The sequence below is a fragment of the Dermacentor variabilis genome, chromosome 3, assembly GCF_050947875.1.
Source record: "Dermacentor variabilis isolate Ectoservices chromosome 3, ASM5094787v1, whole genome shotgun sequence".
NCBI lineage: Eukaryota > Metazoa > Arthropoda > Arachnida > Ixodida > Ixodidae > Dermacentor > Dermacentor variabilis.
In genome coordinates, this window is record NC_134570.1 from 200,417,074 (window position 1) to 200,431,654 (window position 14,581).

Here is a 14,581-nt window from a genome sequence, read left to right on the forward strand (position 1 = left end):
TGAGCATTAAAGTGTTTGTGAAACATGGGACATGTTTTTATGTGAAACATGTTCCTTTGTAAAGCGCATAGGAAACTACGTAGGCAAGTTTCGTTTTTTTTAGAATGGGCTCTGAATTTCCTTTAACCTTCAGTTTCTCGAAGGGCGTTCTCAAATACAATTACTATAATTCAGCAGGTGTCCTGCTCATTGACTTTCTCGCAGATATGGGAGACATGTAAACAGCAACTGTCAGTAACTTCTTTTGTCAAAGCTAAGCCCATTCTACGTCGCCTGAATATAGCTAGAATATCTTGTACCGCACTGTTGTACATGCGAGTGGTTTGTATTTAATGTAGCGAGAAATTCGTGTACATATCACAATGTAATTGAACGTTATCTTTACCAGGAGCATTGTTCAGACAGCAGCCAATCGCTCATAACTTGTCAAGGAGCAGAATCATCAAATAAAGATGAACGTCGAGTGAATGCTATGAGTTATCTCATGTTATATTTGTCGGGAGAGTTATTGAGATATTGATTAGTATTTTACTACTTGTTACAACATAAAATCATAGTACTAAGATAAAGGTCGAGTAAGAAAATTCAACTATCTTTCGCGATTCGGGCAGAGGCATCTCTAAAGAAAATTGCGCCATTTTTTCCGATAATCAGCTTAGCAAAGGAATATCGAATATGACAATGAACAAAAAGATCTCGACATCAACTGATAAGGCAGATATACTAGGATCAAGGTTTTTTTTAATAGGCTACAACTGTATTCGAACTCCCAAAGAAAAAAATTTGGTCTGTTGCAATGGCATTCAACTCTTTCGGGAAAAGAATGTTACTCGCCTGTGCAGCACACGCTGCACAGTCACAGCGTAAGCTATAGGAGCGGCTCAATAGCAGACCGTCTCTTTGCGTAGTTCTCATGAGAACGAACTGAATCGTCCGCGAGGCGTCGAAGACAAGTTGAGGCTTGTGCTGCTTTCTCCACTGCGATCTTCTGAGCCCGACGTTGCCTCGTTGAACCCGCCCGCGTAGCTCTACAATTCGCTTATTCAACAGCAGTTCTTACATTGGGAGAAGATGCCATACTGTGTACCGAAGAGTAAACACAGGTGTCGAGACTACGCTATTTATTATTTTCTATGACTACAATGTAAGTGCCTGCCATTTCGCATTCAATCTGATAAAGGCTATATAGGTTATTAAGGAGAATTTTTTCTTCATTATTTCTACAGAATGTTTTCACCGATCCAATTTCTACAGCCACTGTGCGAACGTCTTGCTTAAAGAGTTCCCAAGCAGCAGATAGTCGCAAGTCAGTAGAAAGAGTTGCTAGGGCCACGCGCACGCGATTAATAAATTCCTAACGATTTAGGAGCTCTGAGTTAAACTTCCAGAGTGCCCGCTGTGGTCGCAAATTAGTTGCAGATTTCTCACCAATCTTTGCGATAACCATACAATGATCAAAGAACGAAACTGGGATGGTAATACAGGACAGTATTCGGGAGAGGAGTCATGAAGAAACATACATCTGATCAAGTCGGGTGTAAGAGCGACCTTGAGTTCGTGTATAAGAGCGAAATCCCTGTCCCGACACTGCTATATCAATGAGCCCTGCATTTTCTATTACGTTAAAGAAAACTTCACCAATCCTGTTCTGCTGAGTGTTGATGCCGCTTCGATCACTCGGATCACATACACAATTGAAATCGCCCATTAACACAATGCAACGATCACAGTCCATTAGACTAGACACAGCATCAAATAAAAGAAGTAGTTTCGTAGCGTCTATAAATGCATAGACGCTGACTAATCCCCATGGCATACCCTGCGACACAATACCACAACATATATATCAACCTTCAGTGTCTACATGGTGACTAAATGCTGAACAAAGTAGGCTCTTTTTCAGAAGCAGGAAACAGCCTGCGGATAAACCAAGAGCGCGTGAAACGCAGACATAAAACTGAAACACAAAAGGTCGCAAAGGTCTTTCTGTTTAGTCATAATTCTCAATCTCCGTCTCCTGCACGGAGACGAAGTCTAGGCGTTTTCTAGACAAAAGCCGGTTTGCGGCGCCTGTTTCTGCAGTCACCTAAGGCCTCGTGCGTTCCAAGTTGCGAAGACAAGTTGTTGGGACTGGGCCATGGTGACTACCCAATATTTGGACTTGATGATCTATGTGCTCGGTCGTAGAGGGCAGCGGTGAGGCTCCCTCCGAACTTCCACAAGGCCTTCAGGACCATGCTCGTCGGCACTTTCCTGAGTGTTTCACTGCTTTGCGGCGGCGTGCTTTTTTGTGGTACAGTTCGTGTCGCTGTCCGTCCTTGACGCCGATCTGTTAGTCGCACGGCGCTTCGGAATGGACGTATCCGCGATACTTAGTCTCTCCTCTGCCAGCATAGCGCACGTGTTGAGATACTTTGGAGCAGCAAATGAGCCATCACCGGCGGCCTCATTCGCTTGCTGGGCAGCAACTGGCTGAGTGGTAACAGGTGCTTCATTGCGTTGTTGCTTGGAATAATCATATTTCTCTTCGCTATTTTCCTTTTCCACGGGCAGTTCTGCGATGCTACTGTCTTTAACATGTAGAGGTGCCTTACTGGCACTACTGGTCTCCGCGAAAGACCGAACGTCTCCAGTCGCGTCGAGAACCTCCGTAATATCCATTATGTCATCTTGTAAGTTTTCATCTGGAGGCCTGGTTCTGTGTCATGGCTTATCGGCGTATGTTACTACACATTCTTCAGCTGTGTGGCCAAAGCGCCGACAGGCTTCACAACGTGGGGTTCGGCACTTTCGATGAATGTGCCCAAACTTGTTACAGCGGAGACAACGCGGTGGCCGGCCTGGATTCAATACAAGCCTCTGCACTCGGCAAACAGGTAGTAGATGTGGAACGTCCCCCACGCCGACTCCAGCGGCAAGAGTTGAAACCACGTCACAATTTAGGGTACGCATTTGTTACATCTCCGATACTCTCCAGCGTTCTGCTGATGTAGACCACTTTCCCATGAGCCTGGAGCGCATCATGAATGTAGTCGTCTTCCAAACGCTGAGGAAGCCACCAAACCTTCATTTTAACTTCCGTAGACTCAGGATGAATAACGTCGCATCGTCTACCTTTTACTGATAATTTCCCGCACGTGACTAGGTTTGATTTTGTCATTGCTGATTTGCACATCACCATCCACACGTTCGACATCTGACATTGACCAATGGAACTTATTTTCTTCAGGTCATTAACGTTTCGAAGGGCGTCTCTGAAGTGTTGGGCTCTGTACGGTCGACCACTTAAGTCGGCGTGCAGGAAAACGGAGTCCACAACCAGCTTACCGGTAGGAAGACGAGGTAGTACCGACGGGTGCTGCGCCACCCGCCGCCTCACAAGGTGCTAGAAGGAACCCAGCTGGCACCGACGAGCACCCCGCCATGACCTCCCAAGGGCTGACACCGGGTCAGAAACGCCAGCTGGTTTGTACAAGCCAACCTGACTGCAAGCGACAAGACACTGGTGAATCTGAAGACGAGTCAACTATCATCGATGACGAGAATGTGGCGAACGCTACAGACCTAGACATGGACGAGGGTGGTTTCCGAATTGTGCGCCATCGTAAAGACAGGGCGGAAGGCATTCCAGTGTTAATCACTGCAACATCCGAAAGAGATGATTTAAGGCAAGTAAACCCTATTGTCCTGTATTCTCAGCTTGAAACGATTCTCGGTGGAGCACCAGTGAAGAGCCACTTCACAGCACAGGGAGGAGCACTGCTCTTAAATGTAGAGACAGAAGGACAAGCCAACGTCCTTCTAGAGACCAAGAATATCGGTGGCATAGTCATATCTGCCCGTGTCCCACACAGTTATGTGACAAACACGTGCATTGTTAGAGGAGTCCCTAAATGGTACTCGGATGAGGAGCTGCTCACCTACCTGAGACCTCAGGGAGTATTCCATGCAAGAAGAATCATCCGTCGGGTCCAAACTTCATCATCTGAATGGGAGTCAAGGCGCACTAACTCGGTGGTTCTCACATTTGCTCCAAATTCTGAACGCCCGGAGAAGATCAACCTTGGTTTCACCAGACATGAGCTTGTCGACTACGTGGAGACACCACCACGCTGTTTTAAGTGTCAGCGCTTCGGACATATCGCTAAGTACTGTCGTGGGGAACAGAGGTGCAAGCGCTGTGGGGGACCTCATGACTTTAGGACGTGTGCAAGTAAAGACAACTTTGTGTGTGAAAATTGCGGCGGTGACCATCCTGCTAGCTACGGTCGATGCCCGGCGCGGACAGCTGTTCAGCGAAGAAATAAGATGTTTGTTCTGGGTCCAAAGAGTGCAAGCGCACCATCGAAAACGAAGAAGACGTCCAGAGCGCCACAACTAACTGGTTTGGAAACAGAGTACGCATCTCATTTCCCGCGTTTCACACCGATAAACGAAGTTATTGAGCCAACGCAAACGGTCACAGCGGCTGAGAAACCTGTTCGAAAAGAGTCCGAAAAGCGCACCTATGCGGCCGCAGTAAACCGACCTCAAGTACCACTTGGCAACAGTCCGCAGGAAAACTGCCAGCATGTGATACGCGCTTTGTTCACGGCACTACGTTCCCACGTCGTGAAGATGCCTGCTAGTTCAACGAAGGATATGCTGGAAGCAGTGCTGGCTCTTGAGTCAGTAATACTCTGCTCTACTTCCACATACACTCAGTAGCATAATGGCAATGTCTCGCCCACTTGGTCCATTCCGTCGTCCAAAAGTGCCCTTAATAATGCAATGGAACTGCGCCGGTATTCTACAGCGTCTTTCTGAACTCAGCCTTTTCCTTCGAGACATACCTATACCAATTCTAGCCCTCTCGGAGGCCGGTCTCCCAAATGGAAGGACGATCCCAGGGTACATCAGACTTTGTCGTATCGTCAACAACGGCCCCAGACAGGATGGGCAGTGACCACTTTCTCATCTTCACCAACATCACCGGATTTCACACTGCTGGGCGACAATTCTGTGCTGTGACCCGCTGGGACACATACAGAGAAGCGTTGGACGAATCCCCTGGTGAGCTGCTCGTAGATATGCTGCGGAGCAAAAGAGTGGCTACCTCAATGTTGAAACTGCCAGATCATTTCCCTACTCCTGATTTGAAACTAAAGAACCTCTGCGCAGCGCGTAGGAGAGCGGAGCGAAAACTAATGAGAAAAACGGGAAATCCATCTGCGAAAACTGAATACAACAGGATAAACGCTGTCATCCGTCGTCACACAAAAAGATTAAGACGAGTTCAATGGGCTGCTTTCTGTGAGATTTTATCGGCGTTTACTCCCATGACAAGGATATCGGGAGTAATGAATAGCCTATCCGGAAAGATTCGCCTACACAGGCCATTCGAAGCACTTGCTTTAAAGCAAGGAAAAGATTTGCAAACCCTTGCAGAAGATTTTGCAGACGTATACACATCTGGCAGATCAGCAGGAGTATCGAACCCTCTGTTGTCTGAAGCATTCCATACCATGAATACGCCGTTCACCTTTCGTGAGTTGGATTTGGCGCTTAGCAAATTAAGAAGACGCTGTGCTGTGGGTCCCGATTCGATCAGCAATCAGATGCTGACTAATCTGCCATATGAACGAAAACGAGCACTTCTGGACGTATCTAATCACGTCTGGAGCACAGGAGAGATCCCAGAAGCGTGGAAGACAGCATGGGTGGTGCCAGTGCTCAAGTCCGGAAAGGATCCTGCAAACCTCACCTCATATCGGCCAGTATCGCTAACATCATGCGTATCAAAGTTGATGGAAAGACTAATATGTACGAGGTTAACATGGTATCTTGAGCAAGGAAATAGACTGCAATCATGTATGACCGGATTTCGTCCACGGTTGAGTGCCCAGGACAGTGTCTTGGATCTACTGAGCCATATCGAGCACCATCGCGTAGACGGCCTTTCCACACTCGCCATCTTTATGGACGTTGCCAAGGCATACGACTGTGTGCTTCATACAGGCATCATCAACGGCCTCCGAGCTATGGGCGTCTCGGGAAATGCTCTTCAATTCGTCCATGAATTTCTCAGTGATCGATGTGTACAAGTTAAGCTGGGAAGTATAATGAGTGTCAAGCGACGCATTTCCCTCGGCGTCCCACAAGGAAGTGTCCTATCCCCCTTGCTTTTTAACGTTGCCATGGCCAGCCTTCCAGATGCCCTGAAAGTAGGTCGGACGGCAGTTAAAATGTCCATCTACGCAGATGACATCTGCATTTGGATCTCGGGGTACCAACACAAACGTTTGGCCCGGATAGCCCAGGCCGCAATCTCCACTATCGATCGCCACTTATCGACGCTTGGCCTATCCTTATCAGCAGAAAAATCAGCCTTCATGCTTTTCCCGGGAGTGAGACGCAAGTCAACACGTCTGACGCTAAATATCAGAGGGCATTCAATTCTTCGTGCAACTCATGTTCGATTCCTGGGCGTCACCATCGACAACAAGCTACTATGGCGTGGTGCGGTCGAAAGTGTTGTGGCTGCATCGGTGCAAAGAATCAACGCACTTCGTCGATTGGCAGGTGTACGTTGGGGAAACAATCCTATATCCATGCTTAAACTGAACGCTGCACTGATAACAAGCCGCATTCTCTATCAGCTCCCTCTGATATCACCGTCATCGAGTCAATTCGAGCGCTTGGAGGCAGTGCACAGAAAGGGACTTCGCTTGGCGATGGGAGTTCCAACAGCGGCTTCAAACAAGAAAGTCACTAATGAGGCAGAGTCTCTTCCACTCCGCCTCTTGGCATCTCGGGCCTTGCCGACGCAGCTATTAAGGCTGGGCGAGTCACGCGCAGGCACGGCGCTTCTCCGGCGGCTAAGATCAAGAACTCGCTCACATTTCCATGCGGCGCTGAATACCTTCCAATTTTTAGGATTGGAATGGCTTAAACGAAGTCGCCTTGGCCCGCCATGGTCTTTTCCGGACGTTACCTGCAGCCTCAATGTACCCCACCTACCGACGAAACGCACCATTTCAACTGCCGAAGCCAAGTTTATTGTGTTGGACCACTTGAGCACTTTGTTTCAAAGCCATCTATAAGTGTACACAGACGGTTCGGTGTGTGCACAAACAGATAGCTGTGCAGCGGCATTCTGCATACCATCCCTTGATGTGTCATGGTCTGGCCGACTGGATCGCGTAGTTTCCTCTACAACGGTAGAAAGCGCCGCAATCGCCGCGGCTTTGCGGAAACTACGTGCCTTTTCTGCACGAGATGTCGTGGTGCTGACGGATTCCAAGTCAGCATTACAAAGATTACATCGGGGCCTACCTCTAGAGAAATTTACAAGGCAGTCTCTGGCACTGATTGACGACCTCACGAGCAAAGGATTTAACATAAGGTTTCAGTGGATTCCATCACACGTGGGAATTGATGGAAACGAGGAAGCTTACGCCCTTGCACGCCTAGCGCTGACATGTGTCCCAAAAGTGAAAGCTCCAAAAGCTTTTCAAAACCCTAAGGATGCAATCCGCCTTCACTTTAGACAGATGCACAAGAATCCACACGAATCCTGTGTGACTCATGGATTTACACGCGAACAAGCGACGCTCTTATACCGCATCAGGACCGACTCCGCATACACCCCAGCTTGGTTATTCAAGACTGGGCTTCGCGCTTCCCCACTCTGTGTTTTCTGTGGTGACATTGGTGACGTCGAACATTTCATTTGGCTATGCCCACAGTTTGACACAGAAAGAAAAGCGTTGGTCGGCAACCTGCAAAAAAGCGGTCTCACGCACAGGACCTTTGAAGACGTTGTTTTCCCCGGAGGGCCCGCGGCATTCAGGAAGAGAGCGCAACGCCTGCTGATAGCCTTCCTGCGAGACACGGGGCTCATCGACACCTGGTGACACATCCCTGATCTCAACTTGAAGGAGGATCAGGCGGAACAATTGCCGGCTATGTATGCCAGGCTAACCCCGCCTGCTTCAACATCACCACCACCACCACCACCACCTACAACACGGTAGACACTTCTGCTGGCTGAAGCCTGATCAGCACCTCGGCCATGGGCCGATAAATCCTTTTGAAACGGAGAACATAAAAAAGCGACCGTTTGGAACGCCGACAGGATACTGAGAGACGGTTAAGCATCGGAACGCAGGTGCGGCAATATAAAAGCGTCTCGGCATTTTTTGTATGCTATGCGGCGAGAGTCTAACGTTGAGTGTACTTGCAACCATAAGCGATAGTGAAAAGAAATCTGCCAAGTATTCTTTGGGTGAATTAAACTAAGGCCCTTCGCGCTGTATACGTGTAGTGAACTCAAACGGGGCACCTAATACAACAGAGGAGGCCAATTTCTCTGTCTCCTAGCGTGTCCCGTTTGAGCTACACATCGCTTCAGTTAAGTTCGTAATCTATTTTGAACAGAAGGAACTTGGGTACTATTGACCAAGAAAACCTAGCAATCTGTCATTGACTTCTGCGTTTAATGTGGATCGCTCACTTATAGTGTGCGCACGAAGGGCATGGATCTTTAAATTCAATCTTTTATCTTTCTCGTAATTTTAAACCGAATAGCAAAGTGCTGCTTTGCATGTAGTTCTATAGACAGTGTACGAACTTCAAACTACTCACGATTCATAGACAATACCGTTTTCGCTGCATCACTCCCCGGCACGGACGAATACAGCGGAGTTCATGGGGAGTAAGTGTTGTCGTTAATCCTCCCGTTGCACTCTTTTTGACCAGTGACTAAAGATTTGCTCTCAGAAATTTGCACACGGCATGCACATTCATGTAGTCAGTCCCTTGAGAGACGAAATCGTCATTTTTAGGACTACTGCCCTGTTGCTCCCGCTTTCCCCGGGATTTTTCTTAGAGCCTATGAATATAATTTCTTTATTGTGGCAGTAAATATGACTCAGGCCGCGTGAACGAGGCGCCAACGGCGGGCCTAATTCCAAAGCTGACTTATCAGCCTCCAAAAATAACCCCACAAAAGCACGGACAATTAATAAGAGACCTTCTGGTGCCCCAGCGAACGCCGGTGGTGGCCCAAAGACCAAGTCGGATCTCAGAGTTGTCAAAACTCAACAAAATGTATTCTTCAAAAAAGACAGTTACATTCACACATACGCATATGCAGTTACATACACATATGCACATCACAATGCAATTCAGATGGGTGTTTACAAAACCCTAAAAAACAATGAACGACACGCAATAAGAGTTCAACACGTAAAATACAAAATGAAGTGGAGTAACAGGTGTCTACTCGTACTCAACCGTGCTAGTCTTGAGCCAGACGTCCTCGACAGAACTTGAGACAAATCTCGAAGAAGGGGTTTCTTCCGAAAATGCAGATGTCCGAGGAACTCGTCGAGACATCCTCGGCGTAACTTGAGGCAAATCTTGAAGAAAGGGCTTCTTCCAGAAATGCAGACGCCCGAGGAACTTGTCAGCTGGCGGGGGAGTCCCCTTCTCACCTCTTCACCGGTGAGGTCTCCTCTCTCATTTGCTCCCATTCGAACACGGCGCTTTTATAGCCTTCGTCGGCGTTTCTTGAGCTTGCATACGGATTCATGCTCCCATAGTATGAACAAAGCCTGGGAATCTTCTTGACGTTCCTCGCGTTTTCCGCCGCGACTACTGAAGAATGTGGGGACTCCTCCGTCGGCACACACTCGGACTGTCCCCCCCTCTTTCTTGCTCTCCTCGCCAAGTGGCGAGGTCTGCGAGGGTGTTTAGACACGCGCCGTTTCTCTCTTCTCTCTTAGGAACTTCCAGCCGCCGTCGTCTTCTTTGCTGGCACTTTTGTGACAAAGCGAAAGTGCCATTTTTATGGTGAAAACATGTTAGTAGGGACGTAACTTCTCCATTTTAACAGCAAGCAATCCAGCCGTTTAATTAGCCAAATTCAATTTATTTAAATTCAAATTAGTCAGGCGTTCTGGTATTGAAGGTACGAGGAAAAGACGTGCCCGCCTTATGTAGCCTGGATGCCTCCGGCTCTGGTGAGAGCTGGTGCGCCGTAACTGCTGCTTCCGCAATCAGCACTCGGGCGCCTATGCAAAACGATCATTATGAACAACTTATTGAGAATTGGCTAACGACATGATGTTTCCCTTCAGTGGCAGTTTGAAGATAACAAAACATTATGCATAAAGCTCTCCCGTGCTGAGTGATTTCGAGCGCGAGTCACAAGGGTTCCTCAAGGATAGCAACCCGACGCTTCAGCAGGATATGCCACTAATGCATTGGGTATTCGCCTGTTTTCATTGTACGTCTTTCACGCTAATTTGTGGCGTGCTTTAACAAGCTGGGCGACGAATACATTGGGTATGTGCCCAAAAGTTCTTCAATGAGCCTCTCGCTCACTTCAGTAGCTCAGCATGTGCGTGACTGAGTGTGCGGCGAGAAAGAGAACAATTCCCAGGACTTGCAGGCCCCGGCGAACCACATTTCTCGTCTCAGACTCCACGCGTGGACTTCTTGGCAGTGCCAAAAGATGACGTAGTTTCTCCAGAAAGAAGCTTGATGAAGGAGTCCGGTTGCCGCATGACGTGTTTCATAGCGTTCTCATGCACCGGCGCTCCATGCATTTCTAAGGCCTGGCGCAGGCTTCGTGGCGGGACGCTAGTTGACACCGAGTCTTCTTAGGGACGCATACAAAAATACTAGAATGAAAAGCATGTATGGCATACCTAATTAACTCAAGCAGGCTAGGTGACTATTACAGCTAAGTTGTTCTGGCGGATCTTGTCTCCGCGGCTATAGACCAACAATTTTTCATACGTGGGCCAATCCCGGAGATAGTGCGTAGCTGGGCCGACCTGTGAAGAAGGTGAAGCTGGCCTTGAGCACTCCCCATACGTGGGCCGATCCCGGACACAGTCCAATAACGAGCCAACCCGCCGCGGAGGTGCAATTCGCCATTAAGTGGCCCACAAACACAGCTTCGCTGGTCATTCTTCCTCACACAATGAAATGGCGTTGATTTTTTATTACCGCTCGTTACAAAGGAATGCCAATAAATAATTTATTATGATCGTCATCGGCGCACGAAACAGGAATCCAACAGCAGTACACGCTTCATACATAACTCGCTTTGTGGTGTCAATACATCGTGTGGCCATTGATTCATTGCTAAACGCTTTACAGCCGACATTCATAGTGAGATGGAATATACCGCATTTTTGTTCCTTTTATGACGATAGGCGTCGGACCAAAAGCGTCATAACAACCGCAGCGCAACACCAATACAGTATACCGCGTCGCAGCGAGCCAGTCTGCGAGCGAACTTGTTTTTAAGTATTATTGAGGACGTCAGAACGGGGTACAAAGATTTAAGTAGTGCTTGACATTATTAGATGAATTTAACTTCACTGCAACGAACGCAAAAGATCGCAGCTACGTTCTATTGCACGCAGGGCACCTTGCGATGCCTTGGCATATCTTGTAGCTTTCGCTGCACAGAACGTGTGCTCTGCCTCTCCCTTTCTTGCCATCGATTGGTTGTGCGGGCTTCGAATCACATGACTATATTTGAAGTTGGGTCTTTAAACATGCTAATGATCTTGGGAGCTGCATACTGTACAATATTTAGGGCAGACACACTGTGTATGTACTGACGAATGCGTCGGCTGCATCTTCGTAATTTAACTAGAAGTTGAATTTAATAATAGGGACGCTTTCCGCATACCCTATTTTCGGATACACGAATTTGCTGTAGATAGCAGCCTGTGTACTGCTTGGTTGTACGTCGTGGTTGACGCAAAAAAAAAAGACGTTATGGCAGCCAGAACTAGAATGTAATATCAACGCCGAAACATGCTTGAAGTTCTACCACAGAACAACACCTGCGAGCTTGAAAACAGGAAACGGAACATTCAGAAATAGCCTGAGCAGTGCAAACCTGCCGAACGTCAACCTTTTTCGTAGTATCAGGATTGTAGGTACTGTCAAGGGAATCAATAGCCCACTGAAGATGTCGACAACACTGCAGAAATCACCGTCATTCTTAGGTCACCGGTCGCAGCGCTAATATCATTACATTCATTTACTTGCTCGCAAAATTTCAGTGCTTCGATTCTTGTTTTCGTCGTATTCAGGAAATATATGCTAAATTGATAAGGCTACTCGGTTACTTGCGAAATGCGCAAAATGCAAAAAAAATGCGCATGAAGCAAGTAACCTTGCATTGTTTTATAGCACTTGGTAGCGCAGTTTTCAGCCCCCAGCCCACTTGTTAGCAAAGGAACGTGGGCGTATTTGAGCTTCTACGGCGTCACCGTAGGTGAATATTTAAAAAGAAAGTTTGCTTTGCGTAGGGAGCAGCGTTAGGACGCTCCTGTTTTCTCTTCCACTCCCTATGGATTGTCGGCCACCTGTGCTCGTACTTCGAGCAGAGCAGGCTCTGCAGAGAGAAGCATAGGAAGGCTTATGTTGCTTGCGCCACATCATTGCGATAACAATCGCGCTGACGCTCGAGGCACGTTGGCGCTGGCACCGTTGGCGTGCGATCGCAGATGCGAGGCCCGCACGGGAAGGATAAGAGTGCCTCCAGAAGCGCGCAATGTGTTCGACTTGGAAAGCGACGAAGCCAGACGGACACTCCCAACGCAACTACAGGCAGTTTCGCTTCCCTGCCCTCTATTGGTCCTTCAACGGAACAGCATAGAGAAAGAAATTTCAACAAGAGCGGACACTCCCATAGAGCCCAGCGGCCGAATTGACTGTAGCACACCAAGCGGATGTTGTTGACTCCTTCCGGTTGCGGTTTTGGGCGCGCGCGTTTTGAACACCAGTTGGTACACGCTGCGCCGGCTCCGCTGCTCGGCGCGGCATTTTTTTTTCGCTTCTGCTGAACCTCGCGTGGCCTTGGCGTGGAATCGTTTCATTATTACGTAGAAATGATTGCGATTGACCTTTACAAGACTGCACCGAATCTGTCAGGTGCAATTTCATAAAGAAAACGAAAGACGTCTTCTGAAATGATGAAATGTTTATTTTGCTCTATATAAATGCTCGTTCCGGGCTTCTTCTGCATTCATCGAAAGTTGTGGCACCAGGTAAGCAGCAGTCGTTGCCGTACGATGCTCCACCGGATCCCATCAGCTGAAAGTAAATTACAAGCATGTATCATTTTGGCATATTGACCTAACAGGAGTATTTCGTGTAGAGGCGAAACGTGCGTAAGTGGTGAATGAGCGGCATTACAGATAAATTCACTTTTACGTACATTTCGCAGCAAAGACTCCTCCGAAACAATGCCATAAAATCTGAACATCCGATTTTCAAGCACCCCTCCTTTCCCTGGCATTATTTCCTGCACTTTAAGTGCACAAATACACGGGTGACTGCGCGTTTCCAAAACAACTTGGCCTCAGTCGACACGATGGTAGGCGAAGTACACACACAGGCTCAGCCAGACCATGTTACACGCTCGCAGAATGCCTTCTAATCGCACTCAAGTCAGACTCGTGGGTGCAAATCCTGTTTTCAGTCGCTCATAATACGTAAATGTCATGTTCTTGAGCTCCTCCGTGTTATCTTTTACGCGTCCTGCCGGCGCATGCAACACTCCCGTGTTATCACTCTCGGCAATCGCTCGTCGCGTTTTCGAGAAGCGTGAGTACCGAAATAAGGTATATCTTGTTGCAGGGCTATAAAATGCGTCACAAACTTGTCCCACTAAAATTCAGTACACGCAAAACTAACTCACTATGGCCGGCTTGCTATTTTGCTAACACCTTCACAACCCCAGGCGCGGCGAGCAAGCCTTAAGATATCCCAAAATGTTACCAGATAAATTACAATACTTTTTCGGGTCAGAGAATGCGTCACGAACTTCTACCAGTAAGATCCAGTACACGCGAAACTAACTGCGGCACACAGCCGAGCTGCTTTTCGCTAACTGCGTCAATAAGCCGGGCGCGGCAACCGTGCTTCTAAACTACCCCAAATATAACGACGCTAGTTACAATAATGCGCGAAAACTTGTCTGTCTTAGGCGCTACGACGCAGTACACGCATGTACACAGGCAAATGCCTCACACGGCCGAGCCGGTTTTCGCTTACTGCGTCAATATGCCGGGCGCGGCAAGCGTGCCCAAAACCTACCGAAATAAGTTACAGTAATGTTGGGACTCATAGAAAGCGTCGTAAACATCTCCCAGGACGAGGCATTAACTCAAATTAACTGCGCCAGGACGGCGGAGCTGTTTTTCGCTAACTGCGCCACTCGAACTAAGCCTAAATGTGCTTAAAATGCGCCGCACACTGTCAAACACAATTTCTCACCTTGCCGTAGTCCAGTGGTGCCGTGTCGAAATGCAGACGACACGCAAGAAAAGCATAGAGAAGGCCGGGAGCCCAAAAACATGGGCTATATCCAAAACAGACGGGTCGCCGAGCACGCGAGCTTCGCACGTACGGCCGGCCTCGCTCACTCCTGCGGCTTGTCTGGCGCATGACGTATGCACGCGCGTCTGGCGTGCCGCTAGCTTGTTGCTAGGCAACGCAACAAAAAGTTGCAAAGTGTAAGTTCATTTACACGCAAAGCTTTTTCACTTTTAGTGTGAAAGAATGA

At 48.1% G+C, this 14,581-nt stretch overlaps 1 long non-coding RNA gene across 1 annotated transcript; it reads right to left on the reverse strand.

Moving 5' to 3' along the window:
• Window positions 1-12,974: 12,974 nt before the first annotated feature.
• On the reverse strand, window positions 12,975-14,340 carry LOC142574390 (uncharacterized). Its single transcript, XR_012826519.1, has 2 exons — window positions 14,293-14,340; window positions 12,975-13,107 (listed from the first exon to the last, which is right to left on the reverse strand). It is a non-coding gene; the product is annotated as an uncharacterized LOC142574390 (long non-coding RNA).
• Between the last annotated feature and the right edge of the window lie 241 nt (window positions 14,341-14,581).